Source organism: Microcebus murinus, chromosome 12 (genome assembly GCF_040939455.1).
Source record: "Microcebus murinus isolate Inina chromosome 12, M.murinus_Inina_mat1.0, whole genome shotgun sequence".
In the NCBI taxonomy this organism is placed as follows: Eukaryota; Metazoa; Chordata; class Mammalia; order Primates; family Cheirogaleidae; genus Microcebus; species Microcebus murinus.
In genome coordinates this window covers 72,369,066-72,381,062 of record NC_134115.1, presented here as the reverse complement: position 1 = coordinate 72,381,062, position 11,997 = coordinate 72,369,066, and the positions used below count along the sequence as shown (strand labels likewise).

At 37.0% G+C, this 11,997-nt stretch overlaps 1 pseudogene; it reads right to left on the bottom strand.

Moving 5' to 3' along the window:
• Positions 1-11,341: 11,341 nt before the first annotated feature.
• On the bottom strand, positions 11,342-11,433 carry LOC142874680 (uncharacterized; annotated as a pseudogene).
• Between the last annotated feature and the right edge of the window lie 564 nt (positions 11,434-11,997).

The following is an 11,997-nucleotide window of genomic DNA, read 5'->3' as shown; positions in this document are numbered from 1 at the left end:
AAAAAATGAGAGCTGCATAGATGTGAATGAGTGACTGTTGAGTGATTTTAAAGAATTCTGAGGATAGAGTTCAGTGATTCTAACTAATGTTTTACATTATCATGCTGGGTATCTCTGTGAAGGAATATTATTTACTGGTGGCTGAGATGGATGTACACTAAAATAAACATTCCCAGGGCTATTTTATTTGAATGACTTGGTACACTCCAGAAGTATTAATGCTGCTTTTGTAAATAACAATTTTGTTTCTGCCTGAGTTGTAACCCATTTCACATTAATAGCATCAATAATTATATTTCATTGAAGTTAACCAAGGTATAGTTTGTAACTCTTGTCAATATAAGTCTGTTAATTCCTTCGTTTTTTCATTCAGCAAACATTTATTTGGTGCCTACCATATGTTAGACTTATGATATAAAATGTATAGAATTCATTTTTGATGGCTTTAAAAACACTTTCCAGCTATAATTAATATATCATAGAATTCACCCATTGAAAGTGTACAATACATATGATTTGCCTATTCTGGAAATTTGCCTATAGATTTTTCTAGTCTGGACATTTGATGTAAATGGAATCACATAATAAGTGGCCTTCTGTGTCTGATTTCTTTCACTTAGCAGAATGTTTTCAAGGTTCATTCATATTGTAGCAGGTATCAGTACTTCGTTATTTTTTTTTTGCCAAATAATATTCCATTATATGGACATATCATGTTTTATTTATCTATTCATCAGTTGATGGACATTTGGATTATTTCTGTTTTTTGGCTATTATGAATAATGCTGCTATGGGCATTCATGTATAAGTTTCTTTTGAGTATATACCTAGGAGTAGAATTTCTGGGTCATAGGGTTACTCTATGATTAAGTCTATGTTGAGAAATTACCAAACTGTTTTCCAAAGTGGCTATATATATATATCACTTTACAGTCCCACCACCAATGTATAAGAGTTCTAATTGTTTCACATCCTTCCCAACACGTTAGTGTTGTGCCAAACACTCTTTTTGATTATAGACATTTCAAATTTTTCTACATTTATTGATACATGCATGGGGTTTTTACAATCCTTTGAATTTTCTTAATAGGGCTATACATAGCGGTAAAGAAAATTGTCTACTTTGAAATTGTGCTGTTTCAATAGAATATTTTATCTTATAAAGTTTCAGTCTTTATAAAATAGAGTTCTTGCAGCGAAACAAGGTACACTATGTGAGCTATGTCAACTCTGAATGAACTCTGTGAATGAAAATCACTTCGTACATGAACGTGAAACCTCTGGCACAGCAGGCTCTCAGCATTCTGGGAACTGGGACTGTTTGGTGAAGCTTGAGCCAGATCCTGGTGGTTGTTTGCCTGGTCACTATGGGAGAATACCAGAGATCAACACAACCTTTCAAAAGGCTTCCTCTTGAAAAATACGATTGGCAGGAGTGAGGAAAAACACCAAGATGGAGAGCAGGACTGGCTCACTATTCTAAGACCGAATAATGACCTCTGGATTAGGACATGAAAACAAGAGAGCTCTGTATTGCTACTGCTGGCTCTAACGGGCATGCTCTGTCCTAGGCTACTAATCTTTTACTGCAGGTAACAGCTGGAGGAAGGAATGGGAGACAACCCTGCTGACTTCAGCAAGCGGTTGTTGTCAGCCTATCTAGAAACACACTGATAGCAGAGTTCTAATCCTGCCAGGCTTTTCATCCTTGCCAACCCTGGCCACCCCTCAAAATGCAAGCTCATCCTGTCACCTACTCATTCCCATACTTGCTTGCATTCTTATATTGTTCTCTTCCTTGACCTAAATCCACACTACTCTCCCCTTTCCAAATGTTTCCTGTGTGCGCTTTGGAACATTCGTTTCATGGCAAATAAGCTGTGTTATTTTAAATCTCTTCTCTTGCACCTCCTGCCTCAACTACAATGGGGCTTTCACTCGAGGACCCACTCTTCCCCTACAGCCTTCTCAAGTGGAGGCTGTTCGTTCATGCGAGTCTCAGATACTATACAGATCCGCATCCCCCCTGATCCCATTGCAGTTACAACCCTTCCTTCCTCTTCATGGTTCCCTCTTATGAAATTCATTCTATCCAGGCAAACCATCCTCTAAGTCCAAATCAATGATGTTATCCATGATTGCTGGTACTTGGCCCAGTCTTCTATCCACCCAGACTCCTTGCATCATCTGAGTAAATACCATGTCCATGGAAAAATGTCCCAAGATCCTATCCTCTCAGTTCTTTGACATTTTAAACTGTAATGACTCTCACTCATCCACTTTCATGGCTAAAATGTAGCCTCATCATCACACCAAATACACCCATCTCTGAAATATATTCTAATAACTCGCTGTTTGCCATAATCTCCTATTCATTTTGCTTTCTGTCTTACTTGTTCTATGCTTGTTCTTTAGCTTCATTCTGGATCTACTTTCTATGAACTGAAAATGTGTACCAGTGGGAAAAAATGAGGCTTTGGTTACATTAGGCTGAGTTTAAGCCCACATTTGTTGTTCATTAGCTGTCTTTATTTTTATCATCTCTTATTTGCTTGAAGTCCTTCTTTGAGTAATTGTTTTTTGTTTTTGTTTTTTTTTGGAAAGGTCAGTATGGGGCCTTTGCATACCTGAGAATGCTTTTCTGTTACTTTCACATATATCATGTTGCCTATATATGGACTTCTTTTTATTGTCTTTCCCACCAAAAACCTCAAAATAACATTGCTGCACAGCATTTATGATTGTGGAGGAGTATCTGGGGCCAGATTAAGTTTTCTTCCTTTATGCTCAGAGAAGTCTTATCACACTGCCTGCTTCCTGCTCAGCAGACCACCACTGCAATGCCTGGAATCTCTTTAAATAGTTGCTTTTGAATGTTGCTGACTGTCTTAGTCAGTTCGGGTTGCTGTAACTAAGTACCATAGACTGGGTAACTTCTAAACAACAGAAATTTATTTTTCACAGTTCTGGAAACTGGGAAGTCCAAGATCAAGATTCTAGCAGATTCAGTGTCTGGTGAGGGCCTGTTTCCTGGTTCATAGACTGCACCTTCTTGCTATGTCCTAATATAGTGGAAGGGGTAGGGAATCTCTCTGGGTTCCCTTTTATATGGGCGCTGATCCCATTCATGAAGGATCCACCCTCAAGATCTAGTCACCACCCAAAGTCGCCACCTCCAAATACCATGACATTGGGAACTAGGTTTCAATATGAATTTGGGGGACACATAGACATTCAATCTATAGCAGTATTTACAGCTACAAGCACAATTCTCAGGAGTGCCTCCCTTTTATTCACTACATCCTTACTCCTTCACTTTTGTGAGTTTTAGTGGGATTCTGCCAGGATGTTGTCCACTTACGTTTTTCTCATTAGAGATTCATAAATGTTGTTTATGGCATTATCTTTCCATCTGGTTTCATCAGGATCATTCAGAACCCATACAAAAGAATCCTTTCTCAATTTTTAGCATGGATGTAGGCTTTCTCCCGTTTTTATTTTCCTTTTTCCATTTCAGTGGGCTTTAGCGGGGAGAGATGAAAGTTAGGCCCGGTTTTTCCAAATATCTCAAGTCTGTCCCCTTCATTCCATCCCTACTGTTATAGTCTTATCTCGTCTGCTCATATCTAACTCTTCTTTGCAAGAGTCCCCTCCTGGCTCTTGCCTCTTTTTCATCACTGCTCTCTTAGTGTTGGCATTCAACTAAACAATAGCTTGAGTACCAGGAGATATTCTATTGTATTAGAATTATGTTCAATTTCAAGTCATCAAAAATACCTCTACTGTAGATTAAGCAGATAACAAGAAGTCTAGGGGTGGTCAATCCAGAACTGGTAGAGTGTCTCAATGATTCCATCAAACCAGCTTCCTTCTGCCTTCTTGCCTTGCCATTTTCAGTGATGTCTGCTGTACTTCTGCTTGTGTTCCAGGTGAGAGGAAGAGGAAGGAATGAAGGTAGCACCAAGAGACTTCTGCTTATGTTTCTTTGGCTGGGAATGTGTCTCATGGCCACTGCTAGCTGACAGGAATTAGAGAAATTAAGTCTTTTACAGACTCCATGGCAAAGACAGGCAAGAAAGAAAAGGGTTGGAAAAGGAGGTGGGTCGGCTAAATCCTGGTGCCTGCCACCTTCTTTGTTCCCAACACCTGTTGGTCAGAGGGAAAAACAGTGATAGGATGTGGCTACTCTCCCAGCTCCTCACTCAAAACCTGGAATGTTATTTTCATACAGAAGAAAAATAAGGGGGAGAGGAGAGTGGCTCCAAGTGGATATTAATATTTTCAGTTTCTCCCTTAACTACCCAGCTCCAAATCTCTGTCTCTCCAAATTAAGAGATGTAATGTTTTCCTCCAAATTTCCTCTACTTTATCCCATCACACTGCACAGTTATTTCAAGGACGGTAATATGTGGATTCAATAACTGTTGAGGTTGAAACCTTCCCTTGGATTTTACATGGATTTTTGTTTTTTGAATAATTGAGTTTTCTCTTTAAAAAATTATAGTTTGGTTTATGGAAGGGTGATTTGTAAATATGTATTTATGTTACCAGATTTCCCAGAAGTGTCCCTGATTTTAGATAAAGATGATTTTGTGGCCCTAGATCTTCAGGACCGCACTTTCCTTGTTTCCAATAGTCTGGCAGCACCTTCTTATTTCTTTCTCGTCCTTTCCTTGTATGCTCTGACTGCTTCTTGGCATTTTGGTCCACTCCAGAACATGAAGTGGCTTTTTCCACTTCTTTTGTGCCTCTCAACGGCCACAGCAGGTTCACAGTTGCAGCATAACTGTGGAGAAGGTCAGAAAATGCTAATGGGACATTTAGCCAGCAGCAAGGGTTCCTGCTTGACTTTTTGTTGAAAATAAAATTGAATTGACAAGAAAATGCTATTCGGACTTAATATAGAAACAGTCTGAAGTTTGGGTTTTTATATTAGTTATTGACAGATATAATTAAAGACATTATTTAACAAGAAATAATATTATCACCCTCATCCTCACTCTAAAAATTGCCTTATGACTGAATGGTGGGTCATTGCAGTGTGAGTCACCAGATACGTTCCCTACTGAGTCCTTCTTCTGTGACATTTTGGATAGATTTTGAATGTGCCTAGTAAATATGCAGTAAAATGTGTACTTTAGTATTATGTTGAAATTTGAACTTGAGAATAAGTGGATAATTTGGGGATGTATACTACTAAACTTATAATTCAAAAGACTTTTTATCCACTTACCTGTGGAAACATCATTCCCTGTAAGTATAGTATTATGTATTCTCGCTCTCTCCCTTAGGCATTTTGATGAACACAAGTCCTGAATCTCATATTCACTGGCTATGTGAATTTAGACAAATCACTTGATTCCTGACTCTCAGTTTTATTATCTACAGAATAGTTGTAGTAGCTAGCATACTTACATGGCCGGATGTAGTTTCGCAAACTGCAAAGCATTATATATGTGTAAGTATGTACTATTTTGTAAACTACTTTTTCATGCAACAGAGCTACAACACGCTTTTTAAGTGGATGCATAATATTCCATTACATGGATGAATCAGACATTTAGGTTGTTTCGTATATATGTATATATGAAACATATGTGTTATATACAGACAATTGTAAATACTGCTGCAATGAACAGCCTTGTAGATAATCCTTTGCTCATATATATTATTTTTTAAAAGAAAATATTAGCTCATCCCAAACGTTCCTGCGGCTCTACAACATGTAGACATTAAGTGAGCCTTTATCTGATTGCTAAATATTCACAACCTAATGCTAACTCTGCTTTCTATTTTCTGATTGGTTAGATTACAATCTGTTTTAGTTCAGAAAACATGCCTTATTCACTGTTTTACCTCCAGCATGCAGATGATTGAACAAATGACTGCATTAATTGTTGCTGTTATTATTTTTCTGTCATGATTTTTCTCATTAGAAAAACTCCTTATGTTGAATGTTCTTTTCATTTACAGTCATGCATCACTTAAAGATGGGGATACATTCTGAGAAATGTGTGTCAGGTGATTTCATGATTGTGCTAATATCATAGAATGTATTTACTGAGAAAGAAAAGAAACTTTATCTGAGGAATGCCAGCCCCCTTTAATTATCAGGCCCAGAGAGGCATTGAAATGCAACAGCAGTCATGTCTCACTCCCCTCTTGAGCTAAATAATTACCTCTTGAAGCCAATTGCTATGTGGGCTCTAGACTAACTGACGCCAAGTAGCTATGAATTGCCATATGCTGGACACCATAACTCATACCCTATAGTTCAACAATGTTTAGCCAATCACTAACCAGTGTTATTTCTGTAAAGCATTGAGAATTCCCATCAAATGGCTTTATATCAGCCCATACTTTGTCCCCTTTGCCTTTGAAAACCTGCTTGCAAAAAAGGCCAAATGGAGCACTACTCAAGGCAACTTGGAAGTGTGTCCCAGGCTGCAGTCCTCAACCTTGGCCCAAATAAACTATATTAATTTTGCCTCAATTTCTTTCTTTAGGTTGACGTTACACAAATCTAGATGGTATAGCCTACTACACACCTAGGCTACATGGTGTAGCCCATTGTTGCTTCTAGGCTACAAACCTATATAGCATGTTACCGTATTGAATGTTATAGGCAGTTGTAACATAGTAGTAAGTATTTTTGCATCTAAACATATGTAAACATAGAAATAGTACAGTAAAAATGTGGTATTCTAATCTCATGGGACCACTGTGGTATATGCAGTCCACTGTTGACCAAAACATCATTATGAGGTGCATGATTGTATTTCTATTTCTCATTTAAAGCACTTATTTCTCTTAAACATGTTATGGGGTAGACAGTTATTGGACAGAAACAATCTGGGTAAAAATCCTGTTTGGTTTGTTGCACAAGCAAATTTTATTCTAAGTGTTGACAAGTTCTATATTAAGTGGCACCAGCTGTTTCTCTGTCTTATACTCTTAATTTCTCTTCCCATGATTTCAGAACCATTTCTTAATCAATTTATTAATTAGGGTTTCAACCACATTTTTGTCCTTCTCATGGAGGATCACACCAATATTCTCCAGTGTACTCACCTCACAAAGAGAGAACCTAACGCACACATATGAGCTTCAGTAGGGAGGGAAATGTGAATTCAGCGGGTGTATGGAACCCTAGAGCTGTTTTTGTGCATCCTGTCATGAAAAGGCCATGCATCAGTGAACATAGAACCAGAGTCAAGGTTTAATTCCCTCGTAATTATTGAGAAATTTTGATACAAATTCATCTAAAGGTCTATTTAAAACATTCAAGTTAAAGTGTATATAAAGAAAGGAAACATTATATTTTCATTTATCTTTTCTAATGACAAGTATATAAGTAAATTAATTTGCTTCTGAGCACAGCTTTGGCTTTCTCTCTTACATTATTTTCCAAATAATTAGTATAGTAGTCACCCCTTATTTGCAAGGGAATGTTCCAAGACGCCTAGTGGGTGCCCAAAACCATGGTTAGTACTGAACCCAATCACTGTCAATAGGAACAGGTTTCTGTTCATGTCTTCTACCCACAAATTTAATGCCTTTTCCCTCTTAACTAAGTACTTACCTTGCACTTTGGCCATCAGTTTTGCAGCAAAACTAGCATGAATTTCCTTTTCCTTCTTTACAATTTCATGGATAGAAGACTTGTTCTTGGAGGTCTTAGCAACCTCAGCATATAATATATATATTTTTCCTTATTAAGTTGAGAACTTTCATCTTTTCACTTGAAGGAAGCACTTTATGGATTTTCTTTGGTGTATTTGAATTGCCAGCCTCACTACCCTTGTGCTTTGGGGCTATTATTAAGTAAAATAAGGATTCCTTGAATACAAGCACTGTGATACTGCAACAGTAGATTTGATAATGGAGAAAGCTACTAAGTGACTAAGGAGCAGGTAGCATAGACAGCATGGATATAGTGGGCAAAGGGATAATTCATGTCCTGGGTGGGATAGAGCAGGACAGTGCAAGATTTCATCATGCTACTCAGAACAGTGTGAAATTTAAAACTTATGAATTATTGTTTATTTATGGAATTTTCCATTTAATAGACCATGGTTGACCTCAGGTAACTAACACTGCAGAAAGCAAAACTGAGGCTATGGGGGGGCGGAAGGGTGGGAGTGACTACTGTAAATGCTATTTTGATTTTTTTTTTGTCTGATGCTTTTATTATAAAAAAATGATAAATCTTATAGAACATTTGAGAGTAACAATGTAACAGATACTCTCCACCTAGGTTCAATAATTGATAACATTTTGCTATTTGCTTTACTATACATCTACATATACTTTTTGCTCAAATACCCTTAAATACTTCAGCATGCATCTTCTGAGAATGAGATATTCTCCTAAATTACCACAATCACATTGACATGCCTGGAAAAATTCATAGTGCTTTCATAATACAGTATTCCCTACTATCCAGTTTGTAATCAAGTTTATCAAAATGTCCCCTCAAAATATATTTTTTAAATAGGATCCAATCAAGATTCAACATCACATTTGATCATTAAGTCTCCTTACTCTCAATAATCTAAATATTGTTTTCCCAGGACACTGACTTTTCAGTTCAGGGCAATTGTCTTGCAGAATGGCCTATATCATGGGGTTTTGTCATAGTTAAACATTTTTTTTTGTCAGGAATACCTCAAAGGTTCTTCTGTGTTCTTCATATTTGCATCCCAGCAGGAGGCATAAAGACCATGTTGTTCCAGCACTAGTGATGCCAACTTCGGTTCCATTACTTGGATAAGGTGGCGAATGCTGGGTATCTCTATTAGAACGGTATGTGTTTCCTATTGCAATAAATATGCAATATATGTTACTTAGGGTAGAGTGCTGTGGTGTCAGCCTAGCTCACTGTAACCTCAAATTCCTGGGCTCAAGCGATCCTCCTTCCTTAGCCTCCTGAGTAGCTGGCACTATAGGCACCTGCCACCACACCCAGCTAAGTTTTTATATTTTTAGTAGAGACAGGGTCTTGCTCTTGCTGAAGCTGGTCTTAAACTCCTGAGCTCAAGTGATCTTCCAGCCTCAGCTTCCTAGGTTATAGGCATGAGCCACAACATCTGGCCATTAATTTCTTTTAATTAAAGAAATGAAATTAAAATTAGAGTTCATTTTCCCCACTTAGCATATTGGTAAAGATTAAAAAGTTTAAAAATATTAAGCATCTTTGAGGATGTAGGAAAACAGACACTCTATGAAATATAAATTTCATAGTGACTTTTTAGGAGTAATTTCATAATATCTTAAAGCATTTCAATGCACATTTTGGCCTAGCATTTTCACTTCTAAGATTTTATCCCATAAAAGTACTTAAATGAATATAAAAAGATAGTAGTATAGGAATGTTCGTTGTAATATTTGTGCATATATGACAGCAAAACAATCAAACTAGAAACAACCTGAATAGCTTGTATATCTCTCAACATGGAGCTGATTAAATTATATATAGTCCTTTGTTAGCCATGAGAATATAAAAACCCAAGGATGCTCAAGTCCTTTATATAAAATGGTGTAGTATTTGCATATAACATATGCACATCCTATTTTAAATTATCTCTAGATTACTTATAACACAATGTAATTGCTATGTAAATGGTTGTTATCTGTATTGTTTAAGAAATAATGACACAGAAGAAAAAGTCTGTATATCTTTAGTATAGGTGCAACCATTCATGTTTTCTCCCAAATATTTTTGATCCAAGGTTAGTTGACTTCATACATGCATGGAACACATGGGCACAGACAGCCAACAATATATTCATAAAATGAAATTTCATATAGAAACTAAAAAATGAGTCTGGTCTCTGCAGACTCATTTGAAAAGAGTTTTGAAAAGAGTTTGATTTGAAAAGAGTTTCCTGATACATCGATAACTAGAAAAAAAAGGTTTCAAGCCTGTTTTTATGCTTTTCTGCACTTAATAGAATGTATGTCATCTGGTAGAAAAAAATATATGTGCTTGTATGTGTGCAGAGAACTTCTGGAAAGAAATTGTTGATAGTGATTATCTTCTGAGAATTAGACTTTACGTGAAGAGGTTGGGGAGGAATTTACTTTTACTCTATCCCTTCTATACTTTTGGAATCCCCCACCCTCAATATTTTATTATAAAAAACTTCAAACATCCAGAAAGTTTAAAAACTGTACAGTGAACACCAATGTGTTTATCACCTAGATGCCATAATTAACATTTTGCTGTACTTGTTTTATCATGAAATTAAAAAAAAAAAAAAAAACAGACCAAGGGTGATGAATTATTTTTACAATATACTTAGTAAGAAATGAAAGAGTTTAGCAAGAAGAATGTATGAGAATAATGAAAGAGTAAAATATAAAAGTACATACATCTGCTGAAAGAGAAAACTCAATAGGATAATGTGATAAATGTCAGCAGCTGCTGAGTACAAAGTCCAGTGTAGCAGTTCTGCGCAAGAGCAGAGCAAAGGAGGCTCTGAACTGGGTGTCCTGCCTGCAGTTCCTCAGGCCTGAGGTCAAGGGGGGATGTTCCCAAAACAGGAAACTTCAGGACAGGTAGCTTTTTGGCTCACGTAAGAGGTTTGTGGCTGAAACACGCACTCTGGTCTCTAGACCTTTAAGCCTCTGCTTCTCAAACTTTAGTGTGTGTTATTAATCACCAGGGATTTCAGGGAAATTTGCTGAAATGCATTTAACGCCCAGGAACTCTTATCTCAGCTCTCACAAAAGTACTGCAAACCAGTTTGAATTTGGGGAAAGCCTAGAGGGCAGGGTTTTGTTTTGTTTTTTAAATTTCCTAGTTATTTAACATGGACTTATTCTTCCATCTGTAAACCTTGATTTAATAGAAGAGAGTTGGGGTCTAGAAATCTAAATTTCTGAATTCTGAAATCTGCATTTTTAACAAGCACCCCAGTTGATTTCATTGCAGGTAGGTATTGCAAAATCTGGTCCTTTTCTAAGGATGTGGTCTATTTAGCCCTCGTGAAGATCCGGGTGCTCCAAGAATCTATAGCATTGCTTTGCCAGGAATGCCTTTCTTCTCAAATAGCTAGTACATATATTCCAAAGGAGTTTAATTACTAAACTCCTCAGATAGTTGACCATAAAGGGCTGTATCTTGTTGTAGATAAATTATCTCACTCTAGTGTTGTAAACCACTTTGGACTTGGGTGGGGCCTTGAGAGAGAAAATTCTAATTTTTTTTGATGCATAATATTTATACATATTTATGGGTGCATGTGAGATTTTGTTACATGCATAGAATGTGTAATGATCAAGTCAGGGTATTTAGGATATCCATCTCCTCCAGTATTTACCATTTCCATGTGTTGGGAACATTTTTTTTTTTCTATTTAAATAAAAGGGGCCATGCTAATCTTCTCAGTATTGTTCCAACTTTAGTGTAGGTGCTGCCAAAGCGAGCACTGTTGGGAACATTTTTAAGTCCTCTCTTCTAGCTATTTTGAAATATATGATTCATTGTTAACTATTATTATTTTCAATTTCCTAGTTATTTAACACTGGTGCTGTGTCCCTTTGTGTAAACTTTCATAGGGGCATCTGGTGCCATTTTCTCTAGTTCGCTGGGGTCTTTTAAATACATGTAGTTTAATTCTTCCCTTTTCTAAAGGAGAAAAGTCTACAAATCCCTTTTCCTGGTGTTTTTCTTGGGAAGCTTCTTCCTACTGCTATCACGGAGTGTTTGAATTCTCATCAATTTCCTTGTGACTTCTGTGGAATGTGCTGGCAGAACTGCAGCTGTTACTTCTTGTACTTAGAACAGGTTTTCCTCCGCTGAAGGATTAATAGGGAAGCAAACTATTTGCAGTTGCTTCTACCCCACCTCTGACAGTTCTTTAACCCTGAGAAAGAACCATCTTCAAGAGTTTCTCATTCCTTCTCAGAGTGACGATTGTTGAGTTCTTCCTTGGCCTTTCTTTTTACCTTCTCTTTTTCCATCTTAGCCTTTCAATTTGAGCTGAGGAATTT